Source organism: Mauremys mutica, chromosome 7 (assembly GCF_020497125.1).
Source record: "Mauremys mutica isolate MM-2020 ecotype Southern chromosome 7, ASM2049712v1, whole genome shotgun sequence".
Classification (NCBI taxonomy): domain Eukaryota; kingdom Metazoa; phylum Chordata; order Testudines; family Geoemydidae; genus Mauremys; species Mauremys mutica.
Genome location: NC_059078.1, coordinates 70,329,175 through 70,355,556, shown reverse-complemented (window position 1 = coordinate 70,355,556; position 26,382 = coordinate 70,329,175). Strand labels below are relative to the sequence as shown.

Below are 26,382 nucleotides of genomic sequence, written 5' to 3'. Positions count from 1 at the left end.
TCTCCATCTCTGTGGTCAGCTACCTCTCCAGGTTACTTTCCCCAAGCACTGCTGTAACCCTCTGTCTCCCTCTTCCTAACATTTCCCCAGCCTAGTGCATGCAGCGAGTGACATGTCCAATGAGGAGAAAATGCTTAAGTATCTCATTTCAATACTCATTGTGCTGGAACCAGCTATTTCAACATTCTAAAGCTGAGCAGTTGAAACAGGATTTAGAATACACCCAATTGTGCAAACACAGTGAGCATGTGGCACATGAGCTGCAATGTCTACATTTCCTCGAGCCACTGATGAAAAGCACAGAAGTGCCAGATATTCCTTCCAAGCCCCACATAAACAACAGAAAGAGGGAGTGTCCTCAAAGGGGAAAAAAAAAAAAAAAAAACCAACCACACACCTACAGTCACCATCCTCTCTCCTTGACGTCAATCCCACATCCCTTCATAGTGTTCGCCCTTGGTCACAGCCTGAAAGCTGTACAAGGTTCTTCCCCAGCAATACGAGCTACCTGACCTGACTCAAAATTCAAACAGAAGGACTCCTTAGCCATTCAGGACAAAAAGGGAAGTGCCCAAGAATAAACAAACAGATCTATCTGTAAGAGATATAGCTGGTAACATGGATTTGAGAAGTTTAGGGGGGGGCTTACTCTTCAGTAAACTCTAAAAGTAAACCCCCCATATAAACCAATGTGGTTGAAAAAAAAATCACGAGAGAGAGTATTTGTTTTACAATATGCATAAGACCAAAATGCAAAAAAGTAAATAAAGTTATACTAAAGCTTACTGCACAACTAGAGAATTGGTTGGTAATGCTGGCAGAAAGCTTGTTACAAAGGGCAGCAAGAAAAAGCTTCACAAAATTTTACAGGATGCCCAGAGTTAGAACTCACTGGGCATAGGTGCCATGCTCAAGAGCATGAATGTCATCGTCTATTTTTGTTGTAAAACCCCTTTTAATCTAATTAGCATTATATGCATCACAGTAGTGCTTAAACCAGGGGCCCTTGTGTCCTGTACTGTCCCAGAGACCTTGTAGTTTAAATAAGACAAGACAAAGGATGGAGGGGAAAAACATGCACACAGGTGAAGTAATCTGGCTAAAGGCTCATAGTAGGTCAGTGGCAAAACTGGGAATAGAGTCTAGATCTCCTGAGTCCAGCCCAGCGCTGTAATTCTCGAGATCATGCTGCCTTAGCTCCTCTCTCTCTCTCTCGTTGGGAAATTCTATCCAAGTGTGGTGTCAATTCTGTCACACTTTACCAATGGCTAATCAAATGAGGCTATAATGCTGAACTCATTTATCAGTCAGTGTAGATGAGGACAAGCCACATTTAGCATCCTATCAGCTAACTGTGATTAAACCCAGGGCTGAGCAAGATATAATCACTCTCATCATTAAGTCAGATTTGTCCTGGTCCACACTGAATTAGGATGACCAGATATCCCAATATTGGGACAACCTCAAATATTCAGGACTTGGTCTTCTATAGGCACTTATAACACCCTTCCCCCCCCCCCCCAAATAAAAACCCTTGTCCTGATTTTTCACTCTTGCTATCTGGTCACCCTACACTGAATGCAAGTCATGTTCATCATTATGTCAGATAAGAGCTCTTTAATATTTCACCTCCCTCCCCCCGCCCCAAAATGGGAGGTATGTGTGTTTATTTTATACAATTTCAAATACTTGTCTAGACCCCCTCCATTTTAAACTGTAGATATGACCTAATTCAATAAAATATTTTAAACCCATTGCAGTAAGTGTAAACATTGACTCAATCTGTGATTTGACATAAGCCCTATCTCATGTGCAGAAAGTGCCATTCACGGTTTCTCTTTGGGAACCTTTCTGGTTTCCATCCAAGAGACATGTTACTGAGAACCATGTATAATCATCCTTAAAAAGCACTACAGTCTCATTCACCAAACCTATGATTCCCTACACAAAGGTGCTTTCAACAACCCATGAGACAATGGTAAGTGAGGAAAACAAAAAATGAATTCACCTAAAAAAAAAACCACCCTCACATTTTAAATGATGTTTTTAAAATTGCCTTCTGGAGCAGAATTAGGAGAAAAACATTACTGAAGTTTGCTAATTTTATAACATACCATATTATTACTTCCTTGGAAAACATCCCAACATTTTCTGTCCTGGCTGTTTTTTGTTTTTTTGGTTTTTTTTTGGGGGGGGGGGGGGCAGCAGCAATAAAATGGAATAAGAAAAAAAAAATCACAGAAGCCACAGTTACAAACCCTGGTCAAAACAAGGTCAAAGCAGGGGGAAAGAAGCTGTTTCCACCACACAGCAGCTCAGTATGAAGGTTCCTCAATAAAGCAGCTCTGTTTAAAAAAAACAAAAAACTTTGCTTTTGTTAATTAGTATTTATTTTCAGCAATACAGAACCATACCACAGTAGGAACAGAAGCAAAGCTAGTCAATAACTACAAATTTCACATTATTCAGAAAATACTCTGGTGTCAGACATTTCCTAGCATATTTGATTCTGGTATTTAGAGCCTGTTTACTTTCACTTTCAGCCATATTAATTATTTAAGCCATTTTGTTTCACTTCAGCCTGTACACAGCAACTCCCTTAAACTGCAATCAAACAAGATATACTAGTATCAATATGATTTCCTGCAACAGAGACTGTGTACTGACCATTACAGCCTGGAAATCTGAAAGCAATCCGTTGATTTCCCCCCATAGTTTTCAGGAATTTTGACAGCTGTCATGAGTACCCTTAAAAAGACCTCAAACTATTAGAAAAACAGTCATTAACACTAAGTAAGTAAGGATACATCTAGTGCCATAAAGCCCTGCACAGTGCATGTAATAAAACAATTTTGTGAAACAAAACCATTCGAGCAGGAAAATAAACTAAGCTCACATTAAAGCAGATGTTTTCTGGTTCTGCAATCTAACAGGAACACTAGCCCACAAGTTACCTGAATGTAGTGCTACTCTGTTAATTGGATATCAGAGTGGGACTTCATAGGGGATAGATAATTAGAAGAACATTATTGCCATGACAGAAGAGAGTTATATGTGAGGGTGAGAAGAAGGCTAGACTGGTGGTCTGGTTTAGGAAGGTAAGGAGGTAAAACAATCTTGATGTCACTGGACAAATAAACAAACACTAATCCTCCTCCCTCGCCCTCCCCTCCCGCCCCCTACCTCCATGGATATGGAGCTCTTTTCCTCACACACCTGAATATGGGGTCTCAGTGGGAGAAAAGAGCTACTAGGCAAATGCTTAACTTTGCATCCCATGAGCAATTCCATTCATGTCAATGGATTGCGCACAGTTTGTACATTTAAGCATGTGCTTAAGCCTTTGTAGGATCAGGTAGTCAAAAGTTAACGCGGGAGCCAAACGGAGGTGGTGAGGAAAAACTGGTGCAAGGTTTGAGAACCAGGAGAAAGGTGCCACGTGGTAAAATCGAGGACAATCTAGAGAGAAATGCGCTAATTCATTCCTACATAACGTAGACACTGCAGCAGAGTCTTTCTAAAGATTACCAACTCCACGGGGACTTGACTTACTGACACACTAAGCCCTTTGTCTAAAGTGAAGGTATTTTCCTGTTCAGGGAATTTTTGTTAAGCTGGAGTCAGGATTATATCCATTTATAGAGTGTTTCCCACAACTGCACATGTAGTATCGGAGCATCCTTTATCTGCTCAGAAAAAGAACTTTCCTCCCTTCCTCTTAAGTCAAGTTCTACACTGATTGGTTGCCAATGGTTGTTTGTCTCAGCCAAATGTTTTCTGGACATCCTTGTTTGGGGAAATACTGGCTTAAATTTGTGCATCCAATTGCACACTCAAAGACTGTACATAAGAATAAGGGGTAAAAAAAATTTGTAAGAAACTACTGCATTTTTCTCAAGCAAGATGAATATTAAAAACCCTGAAAATTCAAGGTTAAACTTAAAAAAAAAAAAAAAAAGTCAACATGCATTGGAAAGCATGGATAACATTGGCCAAACAGCTGCAACTCTGTTCCTGCTCTGCTTTCAGTCTGCAGGATTACCAGAAAAAACAGAAACAAAAAAACAGAAAACAATCCTGTTGTTTTCTATCAATATAGATCTTCAGCACACCAGCAACTTTGAAAACTGAGAGGCTCTAACTGAATAATCTTAGATTAGATTTTAGACTCTGTGTACTACAGCACTTAAAACCCAGTATCATGATGCTACAGTAAATTACTTCTGCCTTCTTTAAGTCACCGGAAGACCACCAGCTTTTATCTCTCTTGCTCAAAAATGACCACATTTCAGATAACTTCTAACGTACATAGGGTTTCAAGTGGTGTCACACTGTAAGACTCAGTATGAATAGGTAATCATTTCTGGATCTAGCAATATTTTAAAGGCCAAACCAAAATTTATATACTTTGCACACCAAGAAGTAGGGTGACTGCAAAGTTACTTTTAATATCATACTACTATGAGCTGGGTGAAATCTGGTTATGCTCCCTAGGGCAGGCCTGCACAACTCGTAAAGCGGCGAGGGCCATATTACTCCAAAGAAAAGAGCTGAGGGCCGAAACCCCCCGGTCCCGCGGAAACACCCCGCCCCAGCACCGCCCAGCCCTGCAGAAACAAACCCTCCTTCCCCAGCACCACCCCACCAAAACAGCTGTGGGCCAAAAAGGAAGGTTGGAGGTGGGGATACTTGATTTTAAATCAACCAGGGGCTCCCAGCTGAAGGTGGTGGCCGGGAGACCTCAGGGGCAAATTAAAGGGCCCGGTGCTCTAGCGGCTGGGGGAACCCTGAGCTTTGCAGGGCTGGGGCAGGGATTTAAAGGGCCCAGAGCTCCTGCCGCTGAGGGGAGCCCGAGCCCTTTAAATCCCAGCCCCAGCCCATCCGCTGGAGCCACGGCCGGGATTCAAAGGGCTCTGGGGCTGCCCACAGAGCACCGTGTGCGCAGTATTTAGAATCCCCCCGCGGGCCGCACAGTGAGCCTCCGCGGGCCGCATGTTGTGCAGACCTGCCCTAGAGGGTCAGGGCTGTGAGGGCTGTCACCACCACCTCCCATTAGTGTTAAACTCTTGTTTATGAGCTGCCTGAAACTAACAACCTCTGGCCACATAAGCACTGTCTTCCAGGTCTCCGCAGGCCCTGCTCTCTCTGTGCAGACAAGCAATAGGCATATACCAATCCCCGCAACCCCCTTGACACATCTCTGTCACTGGACACTCACAGAAATTAACAGGTTTGCAGGCCCCAAAGGGCTAGTATGCACACAGCTAGACTGGTACAATTCAGGATCAGGTCCTTGATAACTTCACAGCACAGAGATATATTTATAGTGAAAACAATCATAAGTTTAATAATAAAGATTAAGATCTAAGAGACAGCAAATAAGGATAACATGTGGGAACAGAAATGGTTACATAGAAAACAAGAAGGTATAACATGCTTCTTAGAGTCTCAGCTTATTTTTTACAGGCAAACCATCTGTCTCACCGAAAACTTTCTCACAGCATTTCCAAGCAAGACAAGTTGGGATCCCGTTTTCATGAATGTAATTGCACTGATCAATTACTCCCAAGGTGCAGGATAACTGGGTGCTGTCCTTGTCCCCCAGTAACAATGCAGTAAACTTTTAAAGTATACTCCCCACACACCAGTGTTTTATTCTCCAGTGTGCTCTTTACTGTTGATTTCACATCCCCCAGCTGGTTCCGTATGCAAAATGGGTTTCCATTGTGTTGGCTTACAGTGCTTGATTTAGACATGAACATAGACTGTAGAGTCTACATCCCTTTGTATGACAAAACTTGTTTGACAAATCTGCCTGGGACACAAACTCTAAGACACATTTTTGCACCTATACGTAACTCCTTAAAATCATCATACATACATCTCACAATGATTATGAGTATCAATAGGACATAAGCTTTTATTAGTCACCCTTTTTAGACAAATACTATGAAAGCAGCCCGTTAAGAGTTGCTGTTACAGAAGAGTGAACCCTTTGCCAGTTGGCATTGCAGGGTTCTTAGGGTCACAATGGGTTCAGAGAGATAGCATGCAGCAAAGAGATTTCCATTTGGTTATTCTGTATTCATGTTTCCCGAAAGTGTCTGATAAAATACACCAAATAAGTCATGAGGTAAACAGACAACCACAATCTAAACAAGACATAATTTTGATCCCTGCAAATACAGGGTCCCTGCATCCCTTACTCCCATAAGTAGTTCCGCTGTGCCTATGCAGTGGTTGACTAATCACCCTTGAAGAACACCCACATAATAAAAGGCAGTAATTCCAGGACAAGTTTGGTGTTATCACTGAAAAACACTATGCACTTAAGCCTCAATCTTGGAAACTTTAATTCACATGTGTAACTTCATTCACAAAGTTATGGATGTGCTATGCAGAGTGGCGCCCATAACTCATAGCCCTTCCACCATGGGGATTTACAGTGCACCCAAGAGGGTGACTAGTGAACTAATTCCTGTTGTGTTAGGTCTTGTTTAAGAGACAGGACAAGAAAAGGTGATGGCATTTTGTAAAGTAAGTTGACAGCTATGGGAACAACTACTTTCACTGTCAAAGCAAGGCCAGTATAAGATAAGACAGTGTTTTCCCATTGATTTAAAAAAAAAGAAAGAAAAAGCATTCTATTCCCTGTAAAAACCCCAAACAGCTTGAATCTACCATTAGCAGGAGTGAGTCAGGCCTAAAACAGCAAAGATTTGACCTGTGCAATAGTAGTAACAAGTTATTGTCTTTTTATTCTTATATTGGTTCAGGCCATTTTAAAACCCTCCCTATATTAAAGGGGGAGGGAGGAGGGGAAAGAACACAGACACACTCACTCAAATCAGGCTCAGTGAAGACAAATACTTTCCCAAGCAGGAAATGATCCCAATTAAACCATCTCACCAGTTCCAAGAAGAATGCAGGCATAAGAAGAGCAGGGTGAAACAGGCACCCACCTGTTTGGAAGGGGCCCCATAAGGGAGACAGAGAGGCAAACTTGCTCATCAGTCCTTCTCCAGAAGGCACAAGCAGCGAACATCCATGAATGGTGGAGAGATATGGCTGCCCCAGATCCAGTTTCTGGAGCTGTATGCCAGCCTACATCCCTGGAGGAGGCCTACTGATATTTCTGTCCCCCACTGAAAGCAGAGGAAGCACGGTCCGAGTTCCCTCTAGCACTCTTACTTGCTAGCTGCACTCCTTACCAGGGGCTACGCTAGAGCCCCAGTGACTGTGGCCTGGCAGTTGCTTCTGCCTCATACTAGAGTTGCATCAGATCGATCACCAACTGCTGCCCCTAACGAGAGTGATTTCAAACCCTTTCTTCCCCCAACAACTGCTTCAGGATCCTCTCCAGCACCACTGCTACAGCCACTACCCTCAACAAAGCTTGATTAAGGTCTCCTTAACCGTAGCCACAGCCTGGACACTGCCTTCTACCTTTGCCCCACACTCTTTGGGTCTGCTGCTCCTCTCTGTTTTAATCAGAATGGTGGGGTGACAGGAGCCCTCCCAGATCTGCTGGAATTGCCTTTGGACTTGAGTAAAGCTAGAGAAGGTACCATGCTATTTTGAAAGAGCAGGTTGTGCTCAAATTACTGGAGTTCTACTCTCAGTCTTCAGTTGTTACAATTGAATCAAGTGTATCACCATCCAGGGTGGAGATAAAGACAGAGACAGAAAGGAAAGAAAAGAGTTCTACCATATTTAAGAACAGTAACAAACTGTTGCCTTTCTATTCTATTTCCCTGAAGTACCAAAGGTTTCTTTTACCAGTGGTTAGTGAGAATTCTGCATTTCCCAAAAGGGACTTGACAAATCACTGTTCTTCTGAATTACTACCTATATCTTGCAAATCACCACGTGCCTGAGAAAAAAAGCACGATATGTTCAAGGGAGACCTCAATGGAACTACTGTGGAGTTTCAAAGGCTGATTTCATGAAGTGAGCAATTCAGCAGCTCCACACCAAGACTCTTTAAAGATGATTCACAGTAGGTCCCACCTATGTTAGCACAGTTGGTAGTGATTCCCAAACAGCTATCAAATTACAACTTTCAATCTATGTGAAACAAATGGGCAAGGTAAGCCCACGTTCTCATCAATATCATACCACCGGGACACCCATATTCTCAGGAAAGGTCATGGACTGAATGATCTTGGAGAGTGAACTGGTTTCTCAGCCATGGATGTAATTCTTCCAAATCAGCCCAGCGGTAGGACGGAGGAGCAATACAAAAACATCCGCACCTATGCCATCGCACATTTTCTGACATATGCAGGACCAAGGTCTCTAGCACCATTCACAAGCATTAAGTCAGAAGAAATCACAGGCAAAGGAAAGAAAATGTCTGTATGTTTATTTTTAAGGGAAACTTTACATTAGGATTACAGATGAGTAGGAGAAGGGATAATATGTTAAATAGCATGATATGGAGCAGCCAATCATCATCAGCTCAATTGCTATATCCACAGAAAAGTCCAGGTTTTAATTCCAAAAATCCTGTATTATTTGTAACATTATTATGCAGCTGAACATGTTTCCCAATCATTGTGTCTGTGCTCTTTGGAATAGTTCAGTCCCTGTGGGTTTGGGGGATTACATTAATGCTCATTAGAGAACTTTTCGGTGAATACCAGCATAGTCCACGAGAGCCAGTTGTTGTGCAACACACTGGAGTGCCTTAAAATTTAGACTCAAGTACGAACTAAAGCACTACGTAGACAAGCTCTTGGTTTATTAAAAAGTCTCTAAATACATATTGGGGGACAACAAACACCAAAGCCTTTAACTGTGTCTGTACAAGCTTCTAACTTCCCCACCCAGTGTCAAAAGGTCAATTAATTCCATCTCTCAGTTTACAAGCAGCCCTGACTGATCATTTTCCTTTTGTAGCACCACCAGGGAAGTTCATTTTGAAATGCTTCTTATACTTTCAGTCAAAAAACATTTTTGACAATACACACATTATGACACACTGTAAGAACAAGATGTTTGCATAAGGAAAAGATCTTCAGCTGACATCAAATTAGATCTACGAGCTCTTGGAATATATGATTCAATTGAATGGTTATGATTTAATTATAATATTTTTTATAAAGTCATTTGGAGAATAGATAAAACAGCCTCCATACAAATATCATGGATGTTTTTCAGAGTTCAATTACTCCTCAGAGGTTTAGAATATTCTATTTTAAAAGGGCATACGTCCAACACAGTCCACACCTTGCAAAATAATTACTCTGAGTAGGTTTTTTCAGAGAGTCAAACAGCACTAAAATAACCTTGCCCTTTTCTTTGATAAGAAAACACAAACATAGGAAAAAAACAGTGTCATATTTAAGTTGTCTAAAAAAGAAAAAACAAACATTCTTAACCATGATGGCAATTTGTATTACAAACCCCTGCCTTGTTTACTGTTTGTCCTATAACAAACTTTATAAGGTGGGGCCTTAGAGAACGTAGCAGCCACCCTCTGTGGCCTAAGGGTTCAGGAATTCTCTCCACCTAGCTCGGGGAAATAAAAAAAGAAATACAGAAGCCTTTCGAAACCTCTATTGCAAATACTTGTATTTCTGTTCCAGAAACTGCAAAAGAAGGGGAAAAATACAACAACAATACCTAGCTCTTAAGGAGACAATCTCATACACACTAGGATGGAAAACCCCAGTGGCTCTCAATCTTTCCAGACTACTGTACCCCTTTTAGGACTCTGATTTGTCTTGTGTACCCCCAAGTTTCACCTCACTTAAAAACTACTTGCTTACAAAATCAGACATAAAAATATAAAAGTGTCACAACATACTATTACTGAAAAATTGCTTACTCACTCATTTTACCACATCATATAAAATAAATCAACTGGAATACAAACATTGTACTTATACGTATTTCACTGTATAGTATACAAAGCAGTATAAACAAGTCTGTATGAATTTTAGTTTATACTGACTTCGCTACTGCTTTTTATGTAGCCTGTTTTAAAATTAGGCAAATATCCAAATGAGTTGGTGTGCCCCCTGGAAGACCTCTGCATACCCCTGGTTGAGAAATACTGGCTAGAAGAGACCTTAGTAGAAGCTGTATTTGTGAAACCTATGCAGTACAAATATAGGAACGTGCTCTGTAAGTAGGGTGACCAGATCACTACACTAAAATATTAGGACACACTGAGGTGCCATCAGCCCTGCCCACAGTCCACCCCCACTTCTCCCAGGCTCTGCCCCCACTCTGCCCCAGGTCCTGCTCCCTCCCTGCTCGGCCCCCCCCCACCACGCCCTTCCTCATCCCCGGCCAGCCACTGACTTGCTGTGTTCCTCCTCAGTCCCCCACCCACCGCTTGCCTCCTCGCCCGCCTGCCCCTCGCCTCTTCACCCCCCCACACCCACCCGCCAGTCACCCCTACGGCACCGACTTTCCCTCTGCCAGATGGATGCTCACCCACCCCCCGCCTCTTCCCACCCAAGCATCTGCCCTCACTCCACCCCCATTCCACCCCCTTTCCCCAAGTCCCCGCCCCTGCCCTGCCTCCTCTTCACCTCCTCCCCTGAGCGCGCTGCGTATCTGCTCCTCCCCCCTCCCTCCTGGAAGCGCTAAGCACCGCCAAACAGCTGTTAGGCGGCGGGAAGTGCTGGAGGGGGGAGGAGCAGGGACGCGGTATGCTGGGGGAATGGAGGGAGAAGGAGGCGAGGAGAAGGGAGCTTGGCTGCAATTTTTCCCCATGGGTGCTCCAGCCCTGGAGCACCCATAGGGTCAGCGCCTCCCTCCCAATCACCTCCTTACCCGAATATCGGGACAAATGGTGTCAAAACACAGTTAAATATCAGTCTGCATATAATCAGTCAACAGTTTTTAATGGAGACTAGTGTAACAACATTCACTAGATACTTAACTCCCTCAGGTGCTGAATTGTCCAGGAAGTCAACATGTAAAGTACTGTATTCAATAGTCATACTTTGACTATGTGCTTTGTTCATTAATGACGGCAAAGAGTTACTGCTGTGCCTCAACTAATTCCTCACAGGCCCCAAGTTAACTGTATTTAAAATCAGAAATCCATGCATTCCACAATAATTAAAATTTTACTAAAATTGTCAAAAGGTAGTTAAAAGAAAGTAACGCTTTGTCTACACTAGAAAATTAAGTCAGCTTAATTACGTCACTGAGAGGTGAGAAAAAAACCGCATTGTAGACAGTGCTACACTGTCTGCTTCCGTTGACTTAGGGGAGGTAGATTACTTACATTACCTGGAAAACCCCTCCAGCTGCTGTAGCTCATGTCTACACTGAAGTGCTACAACCCTTACAACATGTGACCCTTCCATCAGCACAGGTCGAATCAACAAAACAATTTTGAAAAGAACATGGTCAATTTACATCTTTAACATAAAAACACTGGGCAGAATTCAATTTTTAAAAATAATTTTAACAGATATTGATGTTCATTTTAAGCTTTTTTATGTTATCAATTTAAATTTTAACAGTTGTATGAAATTATGCCTGGGAGACAGCTATTTGATGACAGACATTGAGATTCAAAAAGTTAAAGTTTTATTAACCGTTAAAACAAATTATCAACATCATGTGCCAGAATATATATATATTATCCTAAAGTCAACAAATCATATCTGTTTTTACTATTCATTTGCTTGTCCATTTGTAAAAAGCTTAATTTAAAAGTCTAAATTATTGGATTTTGACCCTATCAAGCTCCCAAGCAACATTTTTCTTACTTTGCTATCTGTAAACGTTGTCAGTTTGTGTGTATATAGTGAAATCAACATTTACTGACATTTACCAATACACTCCTTTTAAGCCTAAAGGTATCATTTCTGAGACAGTCTCCTTTCCCATATCATCTCCAGATTTTTATCATTACTATTAAAAAAAATTGTTCCATCAATTTTAAAAGTCTTTTCAGCAATGGAGAAACTGGCTGACTTTACAGGGGTCCAGCCTGATTATATCCAAAGTTTTGTCAAATTTAGCAGGTTCTTGTAATTTAGTACTTGTAACAATCCCAGGTACAATATTTTCAGACAAAATGTGATTTTCAGGCTAGAAGTGTCCCTTTATAAATAACACTGTACAGGCTGAACAATGTTATTGAAGATCAGCCAAAACCAAAACCCACTTCCCGCAACTCCCATTGGCCAGGAACGACGAACTGCGGCCACTGGGAGCCGCGGGCAGCCCTGCAAATGTAAACAAACTGTCTCACGGCCCGCCAGCGGATTACCCTGATAGGCTGCGTGCGGCCTATGGGCCACAGGTTGCCCACCTTTCCTCTAATGGAACAAACTAAAACTGGCCTCAGAACTCCCTGGATTCTGTATCCAAGGACCATCTTCCATTGTTCCCATATGATGTCTGTTCAGTGGCTTCAGTGAGAGAATGTGGTATCACAATCCAATGCCTAGCTGAGAAGACAAAATCTGAATGTTTTGGAATTTTTTATTAATCAAAAAAGTCTGTTTTGGGTCTGTTTCACAGCAGGAGATTTGAACCTCTGTCTACCAAACCCCAAGCAAGAACTCCCAACCACCGGGCTAACACCAACACCCGCTCCCTCTGTGGTATTAAAAAGAAATCAACACAGTTTCGGATCCACTGAGACTGCATTTTTCAGTCTAAAACTATTTGCCTGAAAAATTTTGCCACGCTCTAGATAGGCACTGGTGTAGACAGGGCTCTAGTATTATTACCACCATGAAACAAAAGCCTGTTCAGACCAAGTTCTCATGACATAATACCTGAGCCCCATCTACACCAACTGTTTAGCACTAGTGCAGCTGCCGCACGGCTGGCTTCTGCAGTAATATGGATACAAATTCTCTTAGGGTTAATGCACCAGAGACCAGCTCTCCAGCTTGTAGCAGATATCTACTGCTTGGATACCTGAATCACATGTGATTCCTCCCTTTAAAAAGACAGATAACTTGTTGACAGAACTAGCTCTATATCAATGGTCAGAGGAAGCTTTATGAAATCAGAGGGCAGAATCTGGAATTAAGACTGGGATGGAAAAACAGTGGAAGAAATACATTGTAAATATTTACTGCTGCCCTTTTCATTACCTATATACTTGCAGCACGGCAGGATATTTCACCCTGGCAGCTACAGGAAGGGAAATACAGTATTTGCATAATATCAGAAACTGAAAAAATACAGTAAGGTCTCTGTTGTTCAGGTCAACAGCAAACCATTTAGCTGAGATGCTGGGATCAATAGTAGTGTTTTACCATAATTTAAAAGGACTACCTCCATCAATACTATCCATTATAAAAGGCGTGTGAAGGCAATCACCTAAGCATCAGAACACTACTTATTAGTTCTACCTGTGTATTCTATTCTTATATAATTTCTGTATATTGTAGAAAATCTAGCAGGCTCTGTTTTGAGAACCCTGCTGTTTTAGTATCAAACTTCAGATATTTGCCTGTACACTTGAATCATCATTGTTATTCTGATTACACTGAGCTCCAGTCTTCTCTATCACAGGTTCTCTCTGCTATTGTGTCTCACCTAAGTCCAGACCCAGATGTCAGATCGTTTTCTTCAGCTGAGCAATGACAAAGCAGAGTTTACTGCAGGTGGCCTCCTTGCATATTTGTGGTGCCATTGCCTCTACGTAGGCCCCATGAATAAGGCTACATTTTAGCCATACATTTTTAATAAAAGTCAGGGAAAAATTCACGGGCCCATGACCTGTCCATGACTTACTAAAAATACCGACAAACTGAGCACCACGTGTGCTGGGAAGGGGAGCACAGGTGCTGGGTGGGAGTTGCTGCCGGGGGGGGGGGTGGTGTTTGGAGGTGGGCTCGACTTTGCTCCTTACCCAGCTCCTGGGAAGCTCCATGTGCTGCCTCCGCTCTGCCCCATGCCCCCAATGCCCAATGGGAACTGCAGGGGCAGTGCCTGGCTGCCAGCAGAAGCAGCACGTGGAGCTAGGGGAACTGAGGGAGAGGAGCCCCCGCAGGTAAGCAACAGCCCAACCCTATGCCCTGAGCCCCGCCACACCTAAACTCCTGCTGCTGGGGGGCAGCCAGTGTGACTGACCCGGGGGCTGTCTGAGCTGCTCAGGCGGCTCCTGGTCCAGCCGCATGGGGCTGCTGCAGAAGTCACGGAGAGTAACGGAATTCGTGACTTCCATGACAAACACGGAGCCTTACCCATGAACTACTAAATGACTCCTTTGACTCCATATTTGCCACAGGATTGTGCTCCACCACCTAATTTTTTTTTTTAAACTACATTTCTAGTGCTTATGGTTTGCTGAAAAACCTTCCCAGTGTATTCTGTGTGCAAACAGCTTACGCAATAACTGAAAGAGGGGCAAACTAGTACCTCACTTGTTATGGGGGACATTAAACATTTTGTCACTTCTTGTTGCTTATATTTCAGAGTTAAACTCCTTTTCTTACCTTAACGTCTTGCTTTTATGCTTATTTTACAAGCCCAAGAACACCCAAAGCCAAAGGCGTCCCTAACCAGCGGTCGAGACTCCATCTTTTCTCTACATAGCTCATATAATGCAGTTAAATGCTTATAGCGTTACATTGGGTGTATAAAGTGGCACAGTGAGAAATAAAGGTCAAGGAGTAGTGTAAAACTAATATGATTTGATATGAAAATAAATAAAAAGGGAAAGAGCACTTGTATTATTCACTTTCAGATTTAATTCAGGATAAGCCTCCATCTGTGAATTTACTTGTAGCTGACACAGGATTTCCTATATGCAGCACCAGGAGCCATACTAAAGAATACACGGGGCTGGCCCTTAGAGTCAGCAGCCCTGTTAATATCACAGCTACTCTCACATCTGGCCAACATCTTTGGTCATATCTGTATTCTGACCAGAGTTTCTCTCTTGCCATCTCTGGATCATAATTATATTTCATCCCATGCGACCTTTTTCCCATGCTACCAGATAGCAAATGGTCCTCCAGAGGCTGCATTTACCATAACTGGCTGTTTTATGAACTAGTAAATAAAATATTCTGTAGGCTTGAGCTCAGGCAAAGAATCGCTGCGTGGATTTTTAAGCTAATACCACTCCCCCCGCACCCCCAAACTTTTTTTTTTTTTTTTTTAAAACAACACAGTCATTCCACTGGCTTCCCATTAAATATCATATTACATACAGAGCTGCTTTGATGACTTTAAACCCTCACCACAAATGTGGTTTCAAAAAATCATTTTGACACCATGATGCTGGCAGATCAGGTAGCTCACACCAAGGTCCCCATGTCTCAAATAAACACTAACAAATACATAGCTGGAATCCATCGCACTCACCTGTGTGTTAGTATTATTAAAATAGGTATTAGAATTCTAAGCACGTTTAGTGTTCAGACGTTATGAAATGCTTGTAAATTGTTGCATGCATTAATGTCATAATATCTGTACCTCATGTTATAAGTAGGGCTGTCAATTAATCGCAGTTAACTCACGCAATTAACTCAAAAATCGCGATTAATCGCAGTTTTAATCAAATGGTTTAACAATAGTAGAATACCAATTGAAATTTATTAAATATTTGTGGATGTTTTTCTACATTTTCAAATATATTGATTTCAATTACAACAGACTACAAAGTGTACAGTGCTCACTTTATATTATTTTTTATTACAAATATTTGCACTGTAAAAATGATAAAAGAACTAGTATATTTCAATTCACCTCATACAAATACCATAGTGCAATCTCTTTATGGTGAAAGTGCAACTTACCATTTTTTTTGTTTGTTTTTTGTTACATAACTGCACTCAAAAACAAAACCATGTAAAGCTTTAGAGCCTATGGGTACGTCCACACTACCCGCCGGATCGGCGGGTTGCGATCGATCTATCAGGGATCGATTTATCACGTCTCGCTCACTCAAAAATAAAACAATGTAAAACATTAGAGCCTAGGAGTCCACTCAGTTCTACTTCTTGTTCAGCCAATTACCAAGACAAACAAGCTTGTTTACATTTACAAGAGAGAATGCTGCCCACTGCTTATTTACAATGTCACCTGAAAGTGAGAACAGGCGTTTGCATGGCACATTTGTAGCCAGCATTTCAAGGTATTTACATGCCAGATACTGTATGTTAAACATTCATATGCCCCTTCATGCTTCAACCACCATTCCAGAGGACATGCTTCCATGCTAATGCCGCTTGTTAAAAAACAAAAAAACAGAAACAAAAAACTTGAATTAAATTTGTGACAACTCCTTGGGGAAGAATTGTATGTCTCCTGCTCTGTTTTACCCACATTCTGCCACATATTTCATGTTATAGCAGTCTCGGATGATGACCTAGCACATGCTGTTCATTTTAAGAACACTTTCACTGCAGATTTGACAAAATGCAAAGATTGCTACAGCACTCAACCCAAGGTTTAAGAATCAGAAGTGCCTTCCAAAATCTGAGGGCTTGGCTACACTTGAAAGTTGCAGCGCTGGGAGTTACAGCACTGGTCGTGCAGCTGTGCAGGGCCAGCGCTGGTGTGTGGCCACATTCACAGCTACCAGCGCTGGTGTGTGGCCACATTTGCAGCATTTACAGCGCTGTTGGGAGTGCTGCATTATGGGCAGCTATCCCAGCATTCAAGTGGCAACAACGTGCTTTTCAAAAGAGGGGGGTGGAGGGTGGTGTACTGTGACAGGGAGCGGGGGAGATAGAGAGAGTGGATTTTTGGAGCCAACACTGTGTGTTAGCTTCCCTGGATTGAAAAATCACAAAATGTTCGCGAACCCTTAGTCTTAATTGCAAACAGCCTGCCTCCAACGCTGTTTCTCTGTCAAGCAAACTGCTTGCCTCTCATTTGATCGTTCACAGCCAGGTACAGATAGCTCCTGTTTGCTGTGATCAGTGTTTGTTTTTTAGATAAGCAGTTCTCCGATCGGAGTTCACAACAAAACAAAGAGAGGCTGCATAACAAAACAAAGAGAGTAATTTAGTTAAAAGCATTCTGGGATCTCCCCTTATTCCCTGGAGGCCAATAAAAGCGCTGGTGTGTGTCCACACTTGATGAGCAGCACTGGATCACCAGCGCTGCAATCGCTACACCCCAACCTGGCCAGGTGTACAGCCAGCGCTGCAGCCAGGGAGTTGCAGCGCTGGATGTGCCTTGCAGGTGTGGACAGTTACTAATTGCAGCACTGGAAAGCCTCTACCAGCGCTGCAACTTGCAAGTGTAGCCAAGCCCTGAGAGGGACAAGGTACGGAGCATGCTTTCAGAAGTCTTAAAAGAACAACACTCTGATGCAAAAACTACAGAACCCAAACCACGAAAAAAGAAAAAGCAACCTTCTGCTGGTGGCATCTGAAAGCTGTGGATGGTTATCGAGCAGAACCCATTATCAGCATGGACATGTTCTCTGGCATGGTGGTTGAAATATCCTGCGATACTGGCTACAACAGTGCCTTGTGAATGCCTGTTCTCACTTTCAGGTGACATTGTAAATAAGAAGTGGGCACCATTATCTCCCATAAATGTAAACAATCTTGTTTGTCTTAGCAATTGGCTGAATAAGAAGTGGAACTGAGTGAACTTGTAGTCTCTAATGTTTTACACTGTTTTATTTTTTAATACAGTTATTTTTTGTACATAATTCTACATTTGTAAGTTCAACCTTCATGATAAAGAGATTGCACTACAGTACTTGTATGAGATGAATTGAAAAATACTGTTTATTTTAGTTTTTACAGTGCAAATATTTGTAAGCAAAAAATAAATGTAAAATGAGCACTGTACACTTTTTATTGTCTTGTAATTGAAATCAATATATTTGAAAAATGTAGAAAACACCCAAAAATACTTAAACAATAATAGAACAACATTTATTTAACAGCACAATTAATCACGCGATTAATCATAATTATTTTTTAAATTGCTTGACTAGTTATAAGGCAATATTGAAGTGTTTGTAACTGTAAGTCACCAGACAAAAGAGAAGCATCGAGTGACATATTCGTTTCCAGCAGGAGGTGTTATCTCCTGGCCAAGAAAAGAAGGCCAACTCCACCAGACGAACCATTGTGGACTCTCAGCCCTGGTCTACACACAGCCCCTGGTTCGAACTAGGGTACGCGAATTCAGCTACGTGAATAACGTAGCTGAATTCGAACTACCCTAGTTCGAATGACTTACCGTCCAGACGCCGCAGAAGCGAACTCCGCGGCTCCAAGGTCAACTCCGGCAACTCCTCCTGCCGCGGTGGAGTACCGGAGTCGACCGCGGCGCTTCCGGAGTTCGAACTATCGCATCTAGATCAGACGCGATAGTTCGAACTCCGAGAAGTCGAACTCGCCGCGTCGACCCGGCGGGTAAGTATAGACGTGGCCTCAGAGGACAAAAGACTTTGTTGACTGCTCCTCCCTCCCGCTCCCGCCCCAGGAGATGCGCAAGTGAATTCCTCCCAACAGTTGAATTTGCAGAAGGCAGGAAGGAATCAAAAGCCCTAGCAAGGAGGAACTGTATCTTTTATGCTGCTTGAACTCTGAAGGGCAAAGATTATTAAGCATAAACAAAAGAATACCAGTGCTTAGTCTAGGTTAGTACTAAAGAACATAGAAAGTTTGCTTATTATAAAAATTTCTATTACTTTTGGAAACTTAAGATCGGAACCCATTTGTGTTAATCTACATTTACCTGCTTTAACCTTGTAAATACCACTTATTTCCTTTTCCTAGTTAGTAACTCTTTAGACAGTTTATTATAAGTTTGGATACAAGCATTGTTTTTGGTGAGAGATCTAAGATGCAATTGAACTGGGGTAAGGGACTGGTCCTTTGGGACTGGGAATAATCTGAATATTGTTGTGATTTTTGGTGTAAGGGACCATCTATCACAAGATAGATCGGAGTACCCCAGGAGATTGTCTATGACTCCATGTTAAGGCTAGTACAGGGCTTGAGAAATTTACACTTGATAATTGGCTAGTGAAATCTAAGTATAGAACTCAGAACCAATTTGGTGTTTGTGCCCTGGTTCTTAACAGTCTGCCCTGACGTTGGTACCTATGCTCTTGAGCCACTGCAGGACAGCATGACAGGCTCTCATGATGCAGGACTTCTGGTGACTACTAGGTATAGGATTAGCAGGTGGGATTTCCGCAAGAACCTCAGTGAGTCTGGGAACTCTGCCTTGCTCAATAAGGAGATAGATATGAGGCCAAGTTCTCTGCTGGCATAACTCCACTGTAAACAGAGAAAACAGCCTTATATGTATTTTAAGGCTTGGTCTAGGACATTTATTTCTGATGGCTTACCCAATGGCAGTTGTATTTATATATTTTATGGGTTGAGGGAAAGAGCCGCCATGCACACTCCCATGTCTTTTTTTCCCCAATGCAGTTTCCCCTCACTTCCTGAAGCATCACTTGCAATTCCCCCTTGAGACACTAGATCCATCCCCTATATCAGAGGTGGGAAAACTACAGCCCGCAGGCCACGTCCAGCCTGCGGGACTGTCCTGGCCGGTCCCTGGGCTCCCAGCCAGGGAGGCTAATCCCCGGCCCCTCCGCCCTCCCCCCCCCCCCCCGCAGCCATGCCGCCACACGAGCAGCGCGGCTTGCACCTGCCCACCTCCCAGGCTTTCCAATAAGCTTTTCCTGCCACCAGCATGGTAAGGGGGCAGGGGAAGAGGGGGGTTGGATAACGGGCAGGAGGTCCCAGGGGGCAGTCAGGGGACAGAGGGCAGTTGGTTGAGGCGGAGGTTCGGGGGGGGCGGTCAGGAGACAAGGAGTGAGAGGACTGGATAGGGGGTGGGGTCCCTGGGGCTCAGGGGGTCCCAGAAGGGGGAAGGGGTGATTGGATAGGGAGTGGGGTCCTGGGGGGGCAGTTAGGGATGGGGTCTCAGGAGGGGGCAGTCAGGGGACAAGGAACAGGAGGGTTGGATGGGTCGGGGGTCCTGGGGGGCCCGTGGATAGGGGGCGGGGGTGTCAGGGGACAGGGAGCAGGGTGGGATCCCGGGGGGGCAGTTAGTGGTGGGGGGTCCCAGGAGGGGGCGGTCAGGGGACAAAGTGCGGGGGGGGGGGTTGGACAGGTTGGGGATTCTGAGGGGGGCGGGGAGGGGGGCAGGCTGTTTGGGGTGGCACAGCCTTCCCTACCCTGCCCTCCATACAGTTTTGCAACCCCAATGTGGCCCTTGGGCCAAAAAGTTTGCCCACCCCTGCCCTATATGCTCCACCTCATGGCAGGGATTCCCATTCATCTGACAGTTCCTTTCTCTGGCTATGTCTACATTTGAGCTGGGAAACATGTCTCCCAGCTCACAGAGATACCCACATTAGTACCTAAAAGACAGCAGCGTGTCCGTAGTGGCATGGATGACAGCTTAGGCTTGCCACCCCAGTACATAGCCAGGGGGTCGGGAAGGATTGTACTCCAGGCCAAGTGGCTGCCTGTGCCACCATGGACACACCACTATGTTTAGACGCTAGCTCAAACAGAGCTAGCACAAGCACATCTACACAAACTGCTAATCGCACCTCCCAGCATGAATAAGAACATAGAACACAAGAATGGCCATACTGGGTCAGACTAATGGTCCAGCTAGCCCAATATCCTGTCTTCCGACAGTGGCCAGTACCAGGTGCCCCAGAGGAAATGAACAGAACAGGCAATCATCAAGTGATCCATCCCCTGTTGCCCACTCCCAGCTTCTGGCAAACAGAGGCTAGGGACACTCAGAGCATGGCATTGTATCCCTGCCCATCAATCCTCCATGAACTTATCTAGTTCTTTTTTGAACCCTGTTATAATTCCTTCACAACATCCCTGGCAATGAGTTCTAGAGATTGACTATATGTTGTATGAAAAAGTACTTCCTTTTGTTTTAAACCTGCTGCTTATTAATTTCATCGGGTGACACCTAGTTCCTGTGTTATGTGAAGGAATAAATAACATTTCCTTGCTCACTTTCTCCACACCAGTCAAGATTTTATAGACCTCTATCATATCCCCCTTTAGTCGTCTCTTTTCCAAGCTGAAAAGTCCCAGTCTTATTAATCTCTCTTCATATGGAAGCTATTCCATATCCCTAATAATTTCTGTTGCCATTCTCTGTACCTTTTCCAATTCCAATATATCTTTTTTGAGGTGGAGTGACCAGATCTGCTCACAGTGTTCAAGGTGTGGCCATACCATAGATTTATATACAGTAACTCCCCACTTAACATCCTCTCGCTTAACATTGTTTTGATCTTACATCCCTGCTCAATTACAGAACATGCTCCGTTTAAAGTTGTGCAATATGATATTTTCTGTCATATTATCTATCCATTTCTTAATGATTCCCAACATTTTTTTGACTGCCGCTGCACACTGAGTGGATGTTTTCAGAGAACTATCCACAACGACTCCAAGATCTCTTTGTTGAGTGGTAACAGCTAATTTAAACCCCATCATTTCATACGTATAGTTGAGATTATGCTTTCCAATGGCCATTACTTTGCATTTATCAACACTGAATTTCATCTGCCATTTTGTTGCCCAGTCACTCAGTTATGAGATCCTTTTGTAGCTCTTGGCAGTCTGCCTGAGACTTAACTGTCTTGAGTAGTTTTGTATCATCTGCAAATGTTGCCACATCACTGTTTAGCCCTTTTTCCAGATCATTTATGAATATGTTGAATAGAACTGGGCCCTGTACAGACCCCTGGGGAACACCACTATTTACCTCTCTCCATTCTGAAAACTGACCATATATTCCTACCCCTTGTTTCCTATCTTTTAACCAGTTACCAATCCATGAGAGAACCTTCCTTCTTATCCCATGACTGCTTACTTTGCTCAATAGCCTTTGGTGAGGGACCTTGTCAAAGGTCTGAAAATCTTTCTGAAAATCTAAATACACTATATCCACCCCTTGTCCACATGTTTGTTGGTCCTCTCCAAGAATTCTAGTAGATTGGTGAGGCATGATTTCCCTTTACAAAAACCGCATTGACTATTCCCCAACAAATTATGTTCATCTATGTGTCTGACAATTTTGTTCTTTATTATAGTTTCAACCAGTTTGCCCGGCACTGAAGTCAGGCTTACCGGCCTGTAATTACCACTGTTACCTCCAGAGCCCTTTTTAAAAATTAGCTTCACATTAGCTATCTTCCAGTCATTTGGTTCAGAAGCTAATTTAAATGATAGGTTACATACCATAGTTAGTAGTCCTGCAATTTCACATTTGAGTTCCTTCAGAACCCTCGAGTGAATACCATCTGGTCCTGGTGACTTATTACTGTTTAGTTTATCAATTTGTTCCAAAACCTCCTCTAATGACACCTCAATCTGGGACAGTTCCTCAGATTTGTCACCTAAAAAGAATGGCTCAGGTTTGGGAATCTCCCTCACATCCTTGACCATGAAGACCGATGCCAAGAATCATTTAGTTTCTCCGCAATGGCCTTATCATGCTTGATCGTCCAATGGCCCCAGTGGTTGTGTAGCAGGCTTCCTACTTCTTTACTTAAACATTTTTTTTATTACTTTTTGAGTCTTTGGCTAGCTGTTCTTCAAAATTTGTTTTGGACTTCCTATTTATATTTTTACATTTCATTTGCCAGAGTTTATGCTCCTTTCTATTTTCTTTCACTTTTTAAAGGATGCCTTTTTGCCTCTCACTGCTTCTTTTACGTTTTTGTTTAGCCACAGTGGTACTTCTTTGGTTCTCTTGCTATTTTTTTTTAATTTGGGGTGTACATTTAAGTTGAACCTCTATTATGGTGTCTTTTAAAAGTTTCCATGCAGCTTGCAGGGGATTTTACTTTTAGTGCTGTAACTTTTAATTTTTGTTTAACTAACCTCCCAGTTTTTGTGTAGTTCCCCCTTTCTGAAATTAAATGTAACACACCTACGAAGAGCATGTGATGTGACAACACTCTGGAGGGAATTCAGGTGAAGAGGAAACACTTTCAGCTGATTAAAAGGCACATGTATGACCTATGTAATATTTAACAATATATTTCAACAAGGTTATTTTTATTAGCCACTCTCCTGGACCATACCAGGAAGCAACCACATGGCATCACGCTGTTGGCTACTGCCCAAAAGAAGTGTAGGAAAATGTGTGCAGGGAGGGGAAGAAATGTAAATATGGAAGCTTATACTCCTCCCCTCCCCCGTATACATACCCCTCCTGTCCTTTCAGCAGTAGTTACTGAGCAGTGAAATTGACACGTATTTCCATGGCAGCCCTGCCTGTGGCTAGGTGCTGCACGGCACAGACAGACAGCCCCCCACCCCGGAGTTCGCAGTCCCAACCCAGCAACACCAGAAATCCTGGGTACGCTGCAGCCGAGGGGCCGGACTCTGCCTGGTTCTGTCCCGGTGCAGCTCCCCGGGCTTTCAGGGTGGGGGTTTCCTTCGCCTCTGGCTGCCGGGAGCTCGGCCTCGGGCCGGGGAACTGCAGTCGGGGCTGGGCGCGCAGCAGAGAAAGGGGGTGAGGGGGGGGGGGAAAAGGGTCCCGCACGCCCGCCCAGCCCAGTCCAGGTGCCGCGGGCGCTCCTGCGCCGCTTCCCGCTGCTCCGCCTCGCCTGCCAGCCCAGCCCGGCCCCGCCAACCCCAGCGCGCCTCGGCTGGCCCAGCCACCCCTGCACCCCCGGCCCCTACCTGGGGGACGCGGGGCTCCCCGGAAGCTGAGGCGGCCGCTGCTCCCGTGGGTCGAGGCGCTCTGGGGGGGGAGGAGGAGGAGGAGGAGGAGGAGCCGCAGCTGCTGACAAGAGCTCTTCCTGCTTCCCCGCTGTGGGCTCGGCCGGGCCCGGGGCGGGGAGGAGAGTGTCACTCGCCCGCAGCAGCCGTGGAAAACATGACAGCGCGCCCTGCAGCCTGGGGAAAGGCGGGGCTCTCTTGAGCCCAGCGGGCTGCTGCGCTCGGAAAATGCAGGTGTGGCTCGCTCCGTGCTCGGGAGAGCTCTGCTGTGCCCCGGGCGAGCTCCAGCGCCTGCTCCCGCTCCCGCTCCTCCCGCTCGGCGGCTGCCCACGCAGCAGCGCATGGGTTTCCCGGTCTGGGTCAGTGTTACAAAGGGCTTGCAGTGCACGCCCGAGGGCCTGGGTGAGGCTTGAAAACTCGCCCAAAATAGGCTACATAACTACGCTGTAACCGGCCTGCATGTGGAGTCAGGGGGTCTCCCACGTACTAGGCTGCAGTTCCACTGTCACTAAACCTAAAAGGAAACTTATATAATATTTTATGCAATTTTTTTCTTGCAACATCTTTTTGACTAACTCCCAGCTGACTGAACCCTCCCCAACCTCGGTGAAGTCACCCTGAGGTTGTACAGACGATAGGTCAGAACAAATCATTTGGTCAGGCTTTTTAATGGCCCTTTAGAAGTTGAGAAGCCAGCCCCTCCCTCCCTAAGTCACCACTCCACTCCTATTCTTTCACACACACAATAATAATAATTACTCTTTATAGTGCCATGGTACCTAGGGTCCCCAGGACTCCATTGTACTAAGTTCGGTACAAGCACAGAACAAAGACTGGCTGTGCTCCAAAGAGGTTGGTACATAGAAATAATGGTGTGGTAGCCTCAGGCTTTTCATTTTGTTTAGAAAATACTGCACTGATGACATGGTTATTTTGAAAACAACTGTTACATTTACACCCTCCCTTTCACCCACCAAGTAGCTGCTTTCTAGCCCTGATTATCCCTTCTGCTTCCATTCAGATGATAAAAGGTGAGAACATCACGGAAAAAAGACACACCCCTGAGCCACATAAGTTTTGCGGGGATACGCACTAGTGTGCACAGCACTATGTCGGTGGGAAATGCTCTCCCGCCAACATAGCTACCGCTACTGGTTGAGCTGATTTTATGTCAACTGGAGAGCTCTCTCCCATTGGCATAACATTGGAGTGCTCGTGCAGTGGCAGATCTGTATAGGTACAGCTTGTAAGTGTAGACATGACCTAAAGAGCTGTCTATTATCAGAAATCTCTACCCCACGTAGGTAGGTGTAGAGCATGATGCAGTCACCTTCTCTTGAATAAACTAAATAGATTGAGTCAGGGGACTGGATGATTTGCACCCAAAGAGTTCTGAAGGAATTTAAGAATGAAGTAGCTGAACTGCTACCAGAAATCTGCAATATCTCCTTAACATCAGCTAATGTATTGGAGAGTTGGGAATGTTGTTCTTATGTTCATAAGTGGTGCTGAGGATGATCCTGGGTGCTACAAGCCCATCAGCCTTACTCCACTATGAGGAAAGCTACGTGCCACGATCATTTAAAATAAAATTATTAGACACCTGCGTGAAAATATGATAAAGGCAAAGCAACACAGCTTCTGCTAAAGAAAATCATAATTCTTCCTTCAATCTACTAGAATTCTGTGAGAGTAAGCATCAAGAAATCAGTGGATGAAGGTAAACTGGTTAATTTTTTTTTTTGAGCTTGCAAAAAGCATTTGACAAAGTCCCTCACAAGAGGCTACTACTGAAACAAAATAGTAATGGAGTATGAATTAAAGTCATGGATTAGAAACAAGCCAAGAGAGAAAACAGGGTACACATAAATGTTCATTTTTTCACAGGCCAAAGTGAGTAGCCTAAAGTTCTATATAGGAACTGCTGATGGTGAAGATTTGTAAACCATCTGGAAGAAGGAAGGAACAGCAATGCATCCAACTTTGCAGATGAGACAACATTATTTAGGTTTATCAAAAACAGTGAAGACTAGGAACTTCAAAGGGCCTAACAAAGTTAGGTGAATGGGTAGCATGAGGGTAGACTACATTCACTGTTGACAAGTGCAAGGTGATGCACATTGGAAGGAATCATATAAACTATACCTCGATATTGCTGGGATCTATATTAACTGTACTACGTAGGCACATATGGACCAAGGGGAATATGGAAGTGCCGTGTGATAGGAGCAGTATAGCTTAGGAGGTATGTAGTATGAATTCTAACTGGGTTGGAGCATCAACATCACTGCTCCAGAGACCAGGAGATTAAGCTTAGTAGCTGGCAAAGTGAAAAGGAGGCATATGTTTGCATAATGTCAGAGAGCAAAGAAAAGCAAAGGTCAGGAACCTTTGGGGAAACAAGAATCCCAAAACACAGAGGCACAGGCAGAAATTGTGGAAAAACAACATCGCTTGCCTCACAACCTAAGTCGTGCAGAACGCAATGCCATCCACAGCCTCAGAAACCATCCTGACATTATAATCAAAGAGGCTGATAAAGGAGGTGCTGTTGTCATCATGAACAGGTCTGACTACCAAAAGGAGGCCGCCAGACAACTCTCCAATACCAAATTTTACAGGCTACTTCCCTCAGATCCCACTGAGGAATACACTAAGAAACTGCACCATCTACTCAGGACACTCCCTACGCTAACACCGGAACAAATCAACATACCCTTAGAACCCCGACCAG

The 26,382-nt window shown here is 43.9% G+C and overlaps 1 protein-coding gene across 1 annotated transcript in view; it reads right to left on the bottom strand.

Annotated features, from left to right (window-relative positions):
* Nucleotides 1-23,936, bottom strand: part of ANXA11 (annexin A11) — a 57,169-nt gene extending 33,233 nt beyond the window's left edge. The window contains exon 1 of the mRNA XM_045023522.1: nucleotides 23,610-23,936. The gene's annotated coding sequence lies outside the window, so the exon portion shown is untranslated. The remainder of the gene's footprint in view (nucleotides 1-23,609) is intronic.
* Nucleotides 23,937-26,382: the final 2,446 nt, after the last annotated feature.